This window comes from Siphateles boraxobius, unplaced genomic scaffold (assembly GCF_051911475.1).
Source record: "Siphateles boraxobius isolate OS27281-9 unplaced genomic scaffold, OSU_SipBor_1 33, whole genome shotgun sequence".
Classification (NCBI taxonomy): domain Eukaryota; kingdom Metazoa; phylum Chordata; class Actinopteri; order Cypriniformes; family Leuciscidae; genus Siphateles; species Siphateles boraxobius.
The window spans coordinates 10,965,459-10,976,844 of NW_027508953.1; the positions used below are offsets into that span (position 1 = coordinate 10,965,459).

Consider the following 11,386-nt stretch of genomic DNA (forward strand, 5'->3'; position numbering starts at 1 on the left):
ATTATAAGCAAGGTCTAACGATTTATTATAAATTATATTATAAAAATCTGTGAAATTCTTTTTCTGTGAAAATTTTTCTTCAGGAGGTATGCAAAATCAAAAATAAATCCATGTCTTTAATATAAAAGATGAGCCTCTTATGCATTCACTGTGGGAGACAAAAAATATCCTGTACACTGGAGGAAAAACAAGGAAAGAATTAATTGAGCATAGGGCTGGCTGGTAAAACGATAATTATGGTGATATAGTTTCTCGATAAAACAATATCAAGAGTTCGATAATGATTATGCGCCAAAAGCGGAACGAAACTCATTTGAATCACGCATCACACAGACCATTTATCCGCTCAGCTCAAAGTCCAGACGGCAGCGCAGCGCGAGCTCACTAGAGCATGATCATAGACGGGTGCAGATGCGTTTACTCTGATCGGTCACGAGATCCAGTGAGAAGCGCTTGAATTCAGCGAAGAACACAAATGTCTCAGTGATTTAAACCAGTTTAAAGGCAGATGAAACGGCGCTAACAAACAGGAGAAACACTATGCGTGCCTGTCGCGATAGTCAGTAAATCAATTAATCGCACGAGAAAAAAAGAGCTCGCTAATTATTCCGGCCGCGATAACTTCCATTTGCATGTTTGTTTTACTCGTCTCTCTCTACCAAAGAGACTGGATGACAACTCTCGTTGAACCCTCGATCTTGTCAGTTGCATGGTCTTTTGTGTGGGGAGGCGGTGCTTGTCAGTCACATGGAGGGGTTTCCCATATGTTAATTTAATTGTGGCGGCCCACTACAATATTAACGCTGACCGCCACACATTGATTTGATTGTTTTTTTTATTATTGTTTTTTTTTACTAAGCCCATTTAATATTGTATTTTCTTGCAGAGCGCCGCAGCGCTTTTGCGCAGCACTACCTCTCGATTGTCCCTCTCGCTCTCACCCATACCTCTCGCGCTCGCTTGGTGGACAGACTGCAATTCACTTTTGCTTTATTTGAACAGAGCTTTATACTGGCGAAATTATTTCTCAACAGTTTTTTGCATATTGCCTGTTGAGGCTTTTTTTGTTTGTTTACAAAGGTCCTAACTGGCAGTTTTGCCTGTTATGGAATGTATCACTATTTATGTCTGAGCCTAATGTTTAATATTTTTTTAAGTGCATTTTTTTTTTACATCCATTTTATTTATTGTTTTTGGTATTTATTCAAGTGCATTTTTTTGTTAACAGAGACAGAGTCCATTGTTTTTGGTTGTTTTGTTCATTTATTGCGGATATTTAAAATGTTTTCCGTTTTCAATGTTAAATAGTCTTTAGAAATAGAAGTTTATTGATCTTTAAAAAGGTGTCTGCATTATGCCATTATCATTATTTTAGATGAAAATGGTCTCAGAACAATATTATCGTTTATTATCAATATTATCGTTTATCGCAATAATTTCTTGGACAATTTATCGCCCAGCAAAATTTGTTATCGTGACAGGCCTAACTGTGCGCAACGATACAGTCAGTATCTGAATTGATACTGAATCAATTTACTGTAACATTAGTCTAGTAATATTAACTACACCATGAAATGTGGGATATACATATTGAATTGTATTATATTATTAATGTAGACAATGTATTAAATGATTAATGGAATATAATTACAGTATTTAATGCATTTAGGCTACTGTTTTACATACAAATAAATATAAAATAAAATTCTGCATCAAAATTTATAGACAAGACAAGTAGTTTGTTTAGGCATGGTTTGTAAGGAATTACAAACCTGCGCACATATATTCAAACGCACATAACTATAGAATAAATTCTTAATGCGCATGTGAACGCCATCAGCGTCTATCACAGGTTCGTGTTTAAAGTCTGTTTAGAGAGAACGGTGTCGCCTTAGCGGCCCCCAATTTAATAAACTATCATTTAGACGGAAGTCAATCAAAACTAACTTTAGCTGGAAAAAACATTTTTCAAGAACCACTATAAAACTAAACCAATCTCTGTTACCTTAAATTATATATTTATCTCTGTAAAGCTGCTTTGAAACAATCTACATTGTTAAAAGCGATATATAAATGAGGATGACTTGACAAATACGATAGAAATCATAAAGTTACATTTTGCCATGATAGTGAGGTGCTATAGGCTATGCCTGGTTTTATCTGTGGTTATGATCTAAATGCATGATACTGGATGACCAATGGTTAATTTTAATAAAACTAAAACAGTCAGAATATTACATTTTACCAAATAAAAATATGGTCGTTACTTTAACAAATGTTACTGTTTTGGTTAATGAACATAAAATTTAACAGTAGTATTAGCTTGAGTTAGGATGCAGATTTACTGTCAAATATGCGTTTCGAGACAACATGTAATATTAATATTGCAGCCTGCACTGCAAACTGTGCTTAAGATAAGTGCCATCAAAGTCAGGCAACAAAAACCTGTTTCAAGACTTGAAACAATAACCCCATTAGCACATGCAGAAACTAAGATATTTTTCTATTCAGATATTTATTTTAAGGAAAAATGACAAATGTTTGAATGTTCTACCTCAGATTTGAGAAATGTTCACCCGTTTGGCAAGTGTTTGTCATGATGTTCTGACAATAATGAGTAGTACTAGGGCCCTATGAAATCAGTTTTATTTTTTCTCAAATTCAGTTTTTTTCTTTCAAATTCTGTTTTTTGGATTTATTTTTTTCCCTTTCGGATTTGCTTGTTTTCTTTTCACTTCTAAGCAGTATTGACCGTTAAATTCAGTTACACAAACACACAATTCAGCTTTTTTATTTAAACTAAATATATTCAGCAAAGTACATTCAAAATTCTCAAAAATTCAGCCAAACCTTCAACAAATCTCTGGCCAAAAATAACTAACATGAAGGTAACAGTTACAAGGTAGGATTGATGAATATTAAATTAAAGATTAAATGCAGACATGCTGCAGGGAGACAGAAACATTGAAACAACGATATGTGCCAGAAAGAAAGTCAACACAATGACATTAAAACCACTTTTCCTAAAGTAAAAAAATCTTTATAACCACTTGGATACATCATTTATTCTTTCAAGCAGACATATTTATTTGTATTAATTAAATATAGTTAATCCTTAAAGCTATTAACAAACAGTGAATGCTTTCTCTTTTTCTTTTGTTGCTTGACACGGACCGCATTTGGTTTATTACCCACTGTCACTTTAAGACGTCGGATCATGTCCAATGACATGCGGATTCAATTGCACTGATGCACATCCGATACACTCACAACTGTTTAAGACATAGCCGACAGTTTACGTGAATACTCTCCAAAACGGACATTTAGACAATGTTGTGTGTATTTGTCTATTTAGACACGAAAGAGAGCTCAATTCAGACATTCGCTCGCTTCAACATTTTTTTCCCTACGCGTGAACGTGAGGTATTATGGTTACTAGGCAACATGTTTAAAAATGCCATTTGGCCACGGTTTAGGTAGAGACCTTTCTACGGTTGTTGTTTTAAACTGAAAATTGAGAAGTAAAAAAAAAATTGTTTATTTAATACGTCAACCAAATATATGCAAATTCCACGTGTATAAGAGAATTCCGTTTTCATGTGTAAATTCCGTGATTCCGTCCGCGTTTTACATTTATTCATTTAGCTGACACTTTTATCCAAAGCGACTTACAATTGCTATACATGTCAGAGGTCCACGCCTCTGGAGCAACTAGGGGTTAAGTGTCTTGCTCAGGGACACAGAGGTGTGTCGCAGTGGATTCGAACCCGGGTCTCTCACACCAAAGGCATGTGTCTTATCCACTGCGCCATCACCACCCCTATGGTGGTGATGGCGTGATGTTTCTGTGATGTTTTCCGCATCACGGAAATCATAGGGCCCTAGAGTAGTTTAAAACCACAATTAACGCTCTGGTTTCTACAACTTTCACTTAGGAGTAAAAACCTGCCTTTAAACTTAAAAGAAATAAAGATTTGACATTAATCGTGATAAAAACCACATAAGCATTAGAGAAGTAACATGACGTTCCAGGAAATCCCTAATGTGATACCTAGGCCCTGTCCCAAATGGCACTCAAACCAGGGCCTGAATTTCGTTTTGGATAATAGGGGGAAATCCCCCTTTAGGTCATTCTTATGGGGGGGGGATTTTTTACTTTGAGGGGGGAGGTTTTTTTTAGACAATTTTTAAAAAAAAATACGTTTAGCTAAATGTTTGCTCACTCATTGTATTTGTGTTTACAATGGGGTCATTTTTTTGGGTTACACAACCAAAGGAAGCTTGATTTCAATCTTTGAATTAAATTGAAAAAAGTAGCACAAATAAATACATGAAATAAAGAGAAAAGTTTACGTCTAACACAGTGGTTCTCAACCTTTTTTGGCCCAGCGCCCCCTTTCCAAGATCCAGAACCCTGACCGCCCCCCACCACCACCAAAAAAGGGCTAAATGTCTTTATTGAATGTATGCTGATTATCATTCTGTTATAATAATAATAATAAAAACAATAATAATGTGTATGATTGACGTCCTTATTTTCTTCTTAAAATTATAATTATCATTATTATTATTATGAAATCCGTAACTTTAAGTATTTAAATTGTGAAACATTTATGTATTGAGTCAGTATATCCATTTTCAAAACCGTGCTTTTGTCTTATTCTGAATTACTAAAGTACACCTAATAAGTGTACATAAGGGCCGCATCGTTTTCTCCTTTCCACAAGCGCTTGCGCTCCCGTCTGTTGTTGCTAAGAAAGCATGAACTGCGCTCTCCATGACATGATGACGAGGATTCATTGCATTTGATACAAAGGATTGATTGATTTCTAGCCCTTGCATTAGCTTTACTAGTAGATATATTTATGGAGATGAGAAAAAAAAAACCTGCCCTGTACAGCTATGATCAGCTGTCCGGCCGAGCGTTCGATGTTGTTACGGAAAGGCCGAAGCTGATCAGATGGGTTTTGTCATTATGACTTGCTGTGCACTTGCGGCATTCTGAAAAGTTGAGATGTTTTCAACCGAGGCGTCGGTTAACATATTATGTCTTCAGTTAACTAATTTATAGTTATAAACGCAAATAATAATAATTACCATTATTACCATTATTATTATTACATTTGGGCTATGTAGAAGACGCTTTTATCCAAAAAAAAAGAAGAACAACAAAGCAATTCTTCAAATGTCTCTCACAATACAAGTTAGTAGTTAGTAGTAAGATTATCACAAATAAACACAAGATGTTTACGCATATCCAAGTGTGTGTGCGGAGTGTGGCGCTTGCTGCATGCAGGCACGATCACGTGCATTTTCCTATCAACAGTGGAAACAACTGAAAATACTAGCTATATAATTTCTGGTCATACAAAAAAAAAAAATGACAGTGGAGATGGCCTCTTTAATCGCTGGGATAACCAGCTTCTCCCCCGCTGTAAATGGCAACCCGGACTTCGCTATCATAAGAGAGATGTTATAGGAGGCCACTAACCCACTGTCTGTCTGGTTTACCTTCCTAGCGAACATCTTGGAGATGGACTGTTTCGAAAGCTGCTCCTTGATGTTCTGGAAAAACGCAGCATCCTTGGATGCCTTATCCGGGTGAATTTTAGTAAGGTGCTCCTTAAGACGGGACGGTTTCATTGCCTCGTTAGAAAAACGAGGCATTTGATTGGACACATTAATAATTAAACCGCGAAGCTTGTGTACATTTTGATTGGACACATTCTTTCTACCACTCTGCCGGCTGCGGCATTTGTTTTTAAGCGTTGCCATGGAGATAATTTGCCGGTAACTAGCCGGGACAAGTCTGAGTGGGCTACTAGCAACATTTAAATATTAATTAATTAACACAGACATAATTTTATTTTACATTAAAACATGGACGCTATGGAATTATGTCGGACAGAGACGCATTCGGAAGGGCATTTTCAAAAGTGCGAATGACTCATTCATTCTTTTTTTTTCTTTTGCGCAGGTAATGTTTTGAAAGACGATGTCTTGTAACGTTAGCTTACTGATGTAAATAAATAAAAATGTATACAAAGATGTGATGTCCTGATTCACTTTCTTTTTTTTCTCTCTTTTTTTTTTATTGCAAAACAAGAACAATATATAACATACACATACGGAGGATCACATAGTATTATATCTATTACATTCATAATAGCATCAAAGAAACAATAGACAGAAAGAAAAAAAAACTATAAGGGGAAACATTACAAAAAATTCCAAAAAGAAAGGGATTCAAAAATAGTATACATCCGTTTCGCTTTTTTATTTCTTACATCTTTTAGGGAGACTTTCACTTTCCGTAACGGACTGAAGTGCGCGTCCGAGTGAAGACAACACATTTCAGCGCTAGATCGTCTCTTATTTAACAAACGAATGAAACGAATGCTGCTAGTTAACTGGATATGTTTTATTTGTATTGTTACATCCGTGCCGCGAGATGTTTTAAAAGTGTTTCAAAACCGCCCTGTAGGCTAAATGACGCCTAGGCTACTATTTCATATACCGGTAGGCTACATGTTCTACGATATGATATTTTATATTAATATTCTCATAGGAACCTGAGACTCGCGCTTGGGACTGCACGTGCGTATTGGATCGTCTGGCCTGGTGGGACTCCGAATGAAGGTGGAATGGATTTGAGCAGCAGCGTGGAAATCAATGCTGTACCTAAAACGCCCATGCATTCAAATTAACATTGTATGTGTTGTCAGAGGCTTAAAAAAGTTGTGATAATAACAGTGAGTATATAGTGCCACAGTCAGACATAACGCCCCCCATTTGTGCCTGAGCGCCCCCCTCTCAGCTGCCTCGTTCCCAACGCCCCCCGACACTGTCCAAACGCCCCCAAGGGGGCGGTACCGCCCCCGTTGAGAAACGCTAGTCTAACACTAGTATTCAGAAATGCTAGAAACGGAAAAAAAACGGCAATCAAATGTAAAATAACACGGAATAGTCTTTTAGTCCTGTATAATTTGAATACATAGGCTATTAATCCTGATTCCTTACAATTAATGCTATCTTTTGTTGTTTTATATACAATAATGACTGACACATTTTAGGCTACTCTCACTTTAAGAGCTAGTGCACGGATCCACGTTCACATGTAGCGTGTAAAGCGCAGTCCGCGCCACTTTCTCTTTTAAAAAGGGCTCCCTGTTGCTAAGCAATCATGAGCCACGTTCTCCATGAAGACATTTCAGCAAAGGATGAACGCAAAAACACGTAACGTGAACGGCCCATACTGTTTTCATTATAGTGTCACATGCATTTTCTTTTTGTATTATTTTTTTTAAGACATAACCGATTGTGTTTGAGAGGATACTCCCCAAGACTGGAATGTAGACAATGTTGTGTGCTTTTGACCGTTAAAGTGCTATAATTCAAGAAAAATAACTCTGTTTTGTTACTCACGAGCTGTTTGTTATGCGGGTTAAAATCGCTTGAATGTTTAAATAGGTAAGACTTAAAAAGACGCACAAATTATAAACAATAGTGACGATAAAATGGCCCGATTGTGCAAGTGACATTTCCATCAAATGTCCCGACTCCTGAAACGCGAGAATCTAGAATCACCGCCTGCAGCTGCAGAGCGATTGGCATGCCTTGTGCAACCTATTTTAAGAGGCAGAGAAGACGCGGCATTGGCAGAGTCACTGTTTGTGAAATTGCGTCTTGCAGAATGTTTTAAAATGACTAATTTGATGTTATAATCTGTTAGGTTAAATTTACTCATAGGCCTACATGCTAGATTGAATGAATGTTTGCGGGAATTTCCCGCATTATAAACGCAAGACCTGCGGGAATGATTAAAATGATGCGCAATACCGCACCGAAATTCGAGCCCTGCTCTAAACACTCGCAGTCCTTCCAACGAGTCCACATTTTCGTCACGTACCACCTGTCTGTCGGGAAGTCTGCTGAGGTGTGACTAGGCAAAAGTGCACATCAATGGAGCAGATCAACCGTTCGTGAGTACCCTTCTGAAACCTAAAATGACAAATGGGACACCCTACTGTCACATGGACTTAAAAGAAAGCCATTGTAGTCCACAAGATCGAAATTGCACATGAAGTGTGCCATTTGGGACACAGCACACTTCCTATTATAAAGTACTGTTGTCCTATTGTTAGTTTAACTGCTTTTGTTTTCATTTGTAAGTTGCTTTGGATAAAAGAGTCTGCTAAATGAATAGGCTAGGCCTACATATAAATGTAAATAAAAGTATAGCCTATTAAATGTCAAACAAACAAAAAAAAGCAGCCTTTGGGATTTTATGATCGCACTATGCCAAATCGCGATTTTGGTTTAATTTCAATTATTCGTGCAGCCCTAGACCATACCACAAATATAACGATAACACAGATGATTGATATTGTAAGACTTACTTTAGAACTTTTTTTTTTCAGCTGATGAATGAAACAAAAATTGACAGCCAGTTAAAATCAACCCAACTTTAAAAGAGCATATAAAGGGTTCGGGTAGTTCATCCAAAAATGAAATTATCCAATAATTTACTCACCATCCTAGGTGTATATGACTTCACAACACAATCGGAGTTATATTTAAAAAATAAAATGTATTAAAATATCCTGGCTCATTCAGGCTTTAATGAGAGGGAATATTACCTGGGCCTGATGTCCCAAAAAACCGCATCCATCCATCATACAAGTAATCCATACGGCTCAATCTCAGGTACTATGCTCCCATTATTTTATTTAGCCTGTCCTTTATTTAACCAGCAAGATCCCATTGAAATTTCACAATCTCTTCTTCCAGGGAGACCTGGTCAAGACAGCAGCACATAGAGATTATAAAGCTTGGAAGAGCCAGAATATTTTAATAACTCAGATTGCGTTTGGCTGGCTGAAAGAAGAAAGTCATGCCTACTACCATGGCTTGAGGGAGAGTAATTTATGGGACATTGTTTTGGGTGAACGAACCCTTTAATCAGGCAGATAAAATAGCTTATAAACAGAACTTTTGCCACCATTCAGCTTCACTGAATCTTTTCAATAAAATTAAACTGATCATCCTACTTTTGTCAACATCATACACATTTCGAACATGAAGGATGAGAAGTGACAATTCAGATTTTTGGTAAAACTATCTTGTTAAATGATGTTTTGAGGAAAGTAATATAATTTACCAAAGCAAAAATGAGTCCAAAAAAAAAAACTTAGAACTATTTTTGCAACATTAAATAGACTACGTCCACAGTCAGTTAGTCAAATTATTTTCAAACACCATTTCCACAGGTTCTTCAATAAACCACCATTGTTTGCGTGTTATGGGAAACAGGGGTTGTTTTTAAACAGACCACTGCGGGTATTTCCCGCACAGGTACGAAACCCGAGATTCGTTCTCCGCTAGACAAAGCGACCACACACGCGCAATTGTATAAAAGTTTCGACCTCTTCAGTTTCCACAACGCACGCTGCCTATAGACTTTAGCCCCGCCCACACTTCCTCCAGCGGAGACATACTCGGTGGCTGATCTAAGGTCAGTTCTGCCGTGCCTCTCAAGGTGGGTAATTCTAACTAAAGTGTGTGAAACAGCTGCTCCGGGCTCTGGGAGCCGAGAAACCCGAGCCCCTCCTAAAAGCACGCAGTAATTCGGCAATCGGTGCCTTTGTTTCGATAAAGAGCAATGGACCCTGAAATGTTTTGACTCAGTTTCCCATTCGCAAACTTGAAAACTTGCCTTTCGGATGACACCGAAATGTGACCAACTATAACATCACAACACTTTGAAGACAAAAATCACGAGTTATTGAAGCCAATACTTCCCTTTCCCCCGATAAGTCCATCGTGGATATCCACGCATACGTACGTGTTGCTGGATGGGTTGTCAAGACAGCAATTTTAATTAACAACTAAAATCAACCCAAAAAACACTTTTGAATAAAATGCCCAGCAATCTCAGATTTAAGTTTTACTGAAAACGGAATACACGTAAATTGAGGTGTTCGATAGAGATATGAAACAAATAAAAATAGGGGGGGGGGGGGGGGGGGGGTGAGTGGGGCGCATTTCTAGCTGACACTTTTCCCCGACTGACTTACCTTAATCTTACAAACTACAACATAACGGAACGGCTCAGTTTTTAACTTACTAATTTAAAAATATTCGCAAAAGACAAAACAAGTAAAAACTCCCTGGCAACGTTATGCCTGACGACATGGGTTAAACCGTTGAAGGAGAGGAAACTAAAATCATGATGTGGTTAAGAAAAAAGGGGTAACAGTTAGCCTAGAATATGTGCATGGAAAAACAACATGTGGTGTCCCTAGTGAAATCATTTGCGTATTCAATATTAATTCTAGTTTATCGATTGAGATCTGCTGGTTTGCTATTAGCTCGCTACTCGAGCCATATAACTGAATGAAGCTAATCTTAGCCAGTGTTTGCGAAGCTACCGTAAACAAACACACGAGTAAATGTGCGTCGGGCATAAACTGCTAAAACCAGTATTAAACAAAAAGTAAAAATCTGAACCAACCGCTTTTTAATGCCCAGGTCGCGGAAGGTAAATCCACGGTAGTCTCGCATGGAAAAACCTGGGAAGATCCTCCCGCTCCTCCAATCAAACTACTTGGAGTTTAATCAATCCTCATTTAAAAAGCTTACCTGAAATTAAAGCGAAGAACCCCTTTTTTGGCCGGCGAAGGATGACCAACGCGTTGTTATTCAAATGGGAAACGAAACAGCCAAGCCAGCCGGTGAAATTCCCGGACGGGTAGCTGTTCTCCTACGTTAGAGGTGCTGCAAACCTTCCTCGCTGATGTAAATGTAGACCTTAAAATGGCGTCGCTAAGACGCAGCTCTTATACATGGAATTCAGTTCATATATCCTGCCGCAAGCGAAAAACTAGGGCGCAGCAGCGGCTCGCCCAGTATAAAACTAAGCGTTAGTATTATATTTATACGTTGACAGGTGATAAACAATAAATACTGTATCATATTCAGAGTACCTAGTCTGAGGTCTGGATGTTTTTAAGTCGACACCAGTAATGTGGTATGCGCGGAGTAATATAGCAGCTACAGGAAGGGCGAGGTGCGTCCATTAGGTTGGAATGTGGGTGTTTTGAATGGGATGTCGGGAGCAGCTATACAAAGGTAACATTTGTATTAGGGATACAGGAAACACTGCAGCTGCAGGATGGTTAACTTAAGCTACACATTTTTTCTTTTATTATTTTTTATTATTACTAAATACTAAATAGTTTGCAACTTTTTTATATATATATACTGGGTTTATCTTTTAGGCCATAATGTATTAAATCATATGACCTAACGTGTACTGAACACATAAGGCTAATAATTTTGCTCATGCAATGGGCCTTCATCTTCTAGCCCTTTAGGTTGTCACTGG

The 11,386-nt window shown here is 37.8% G+C and overlaps 1 protein-coding gene across 1 annotated transcript in view; it reads right to left on the bottom strand.

Moving 5' to 3' along the window:
* The window catches only part of ctnnb2 (catenin, beta 2), a 36,063-nt gene extending 25,040 nt beyond the window's left edge, over window positions 1-11,023 (bottom strand). The window contains exon 1 of the mRNA XM_077195526.1: window positions 10,642-11,023. The gene's annotated coding sequence lies outside the window, so the exon portion shown is untranslated. The remainder of the gene's footprint in view (window positions 1-10,641) is intronic.
* Between the last annotated feature and the right edge of the window lie 363 nt (window positions 11,024-11,386).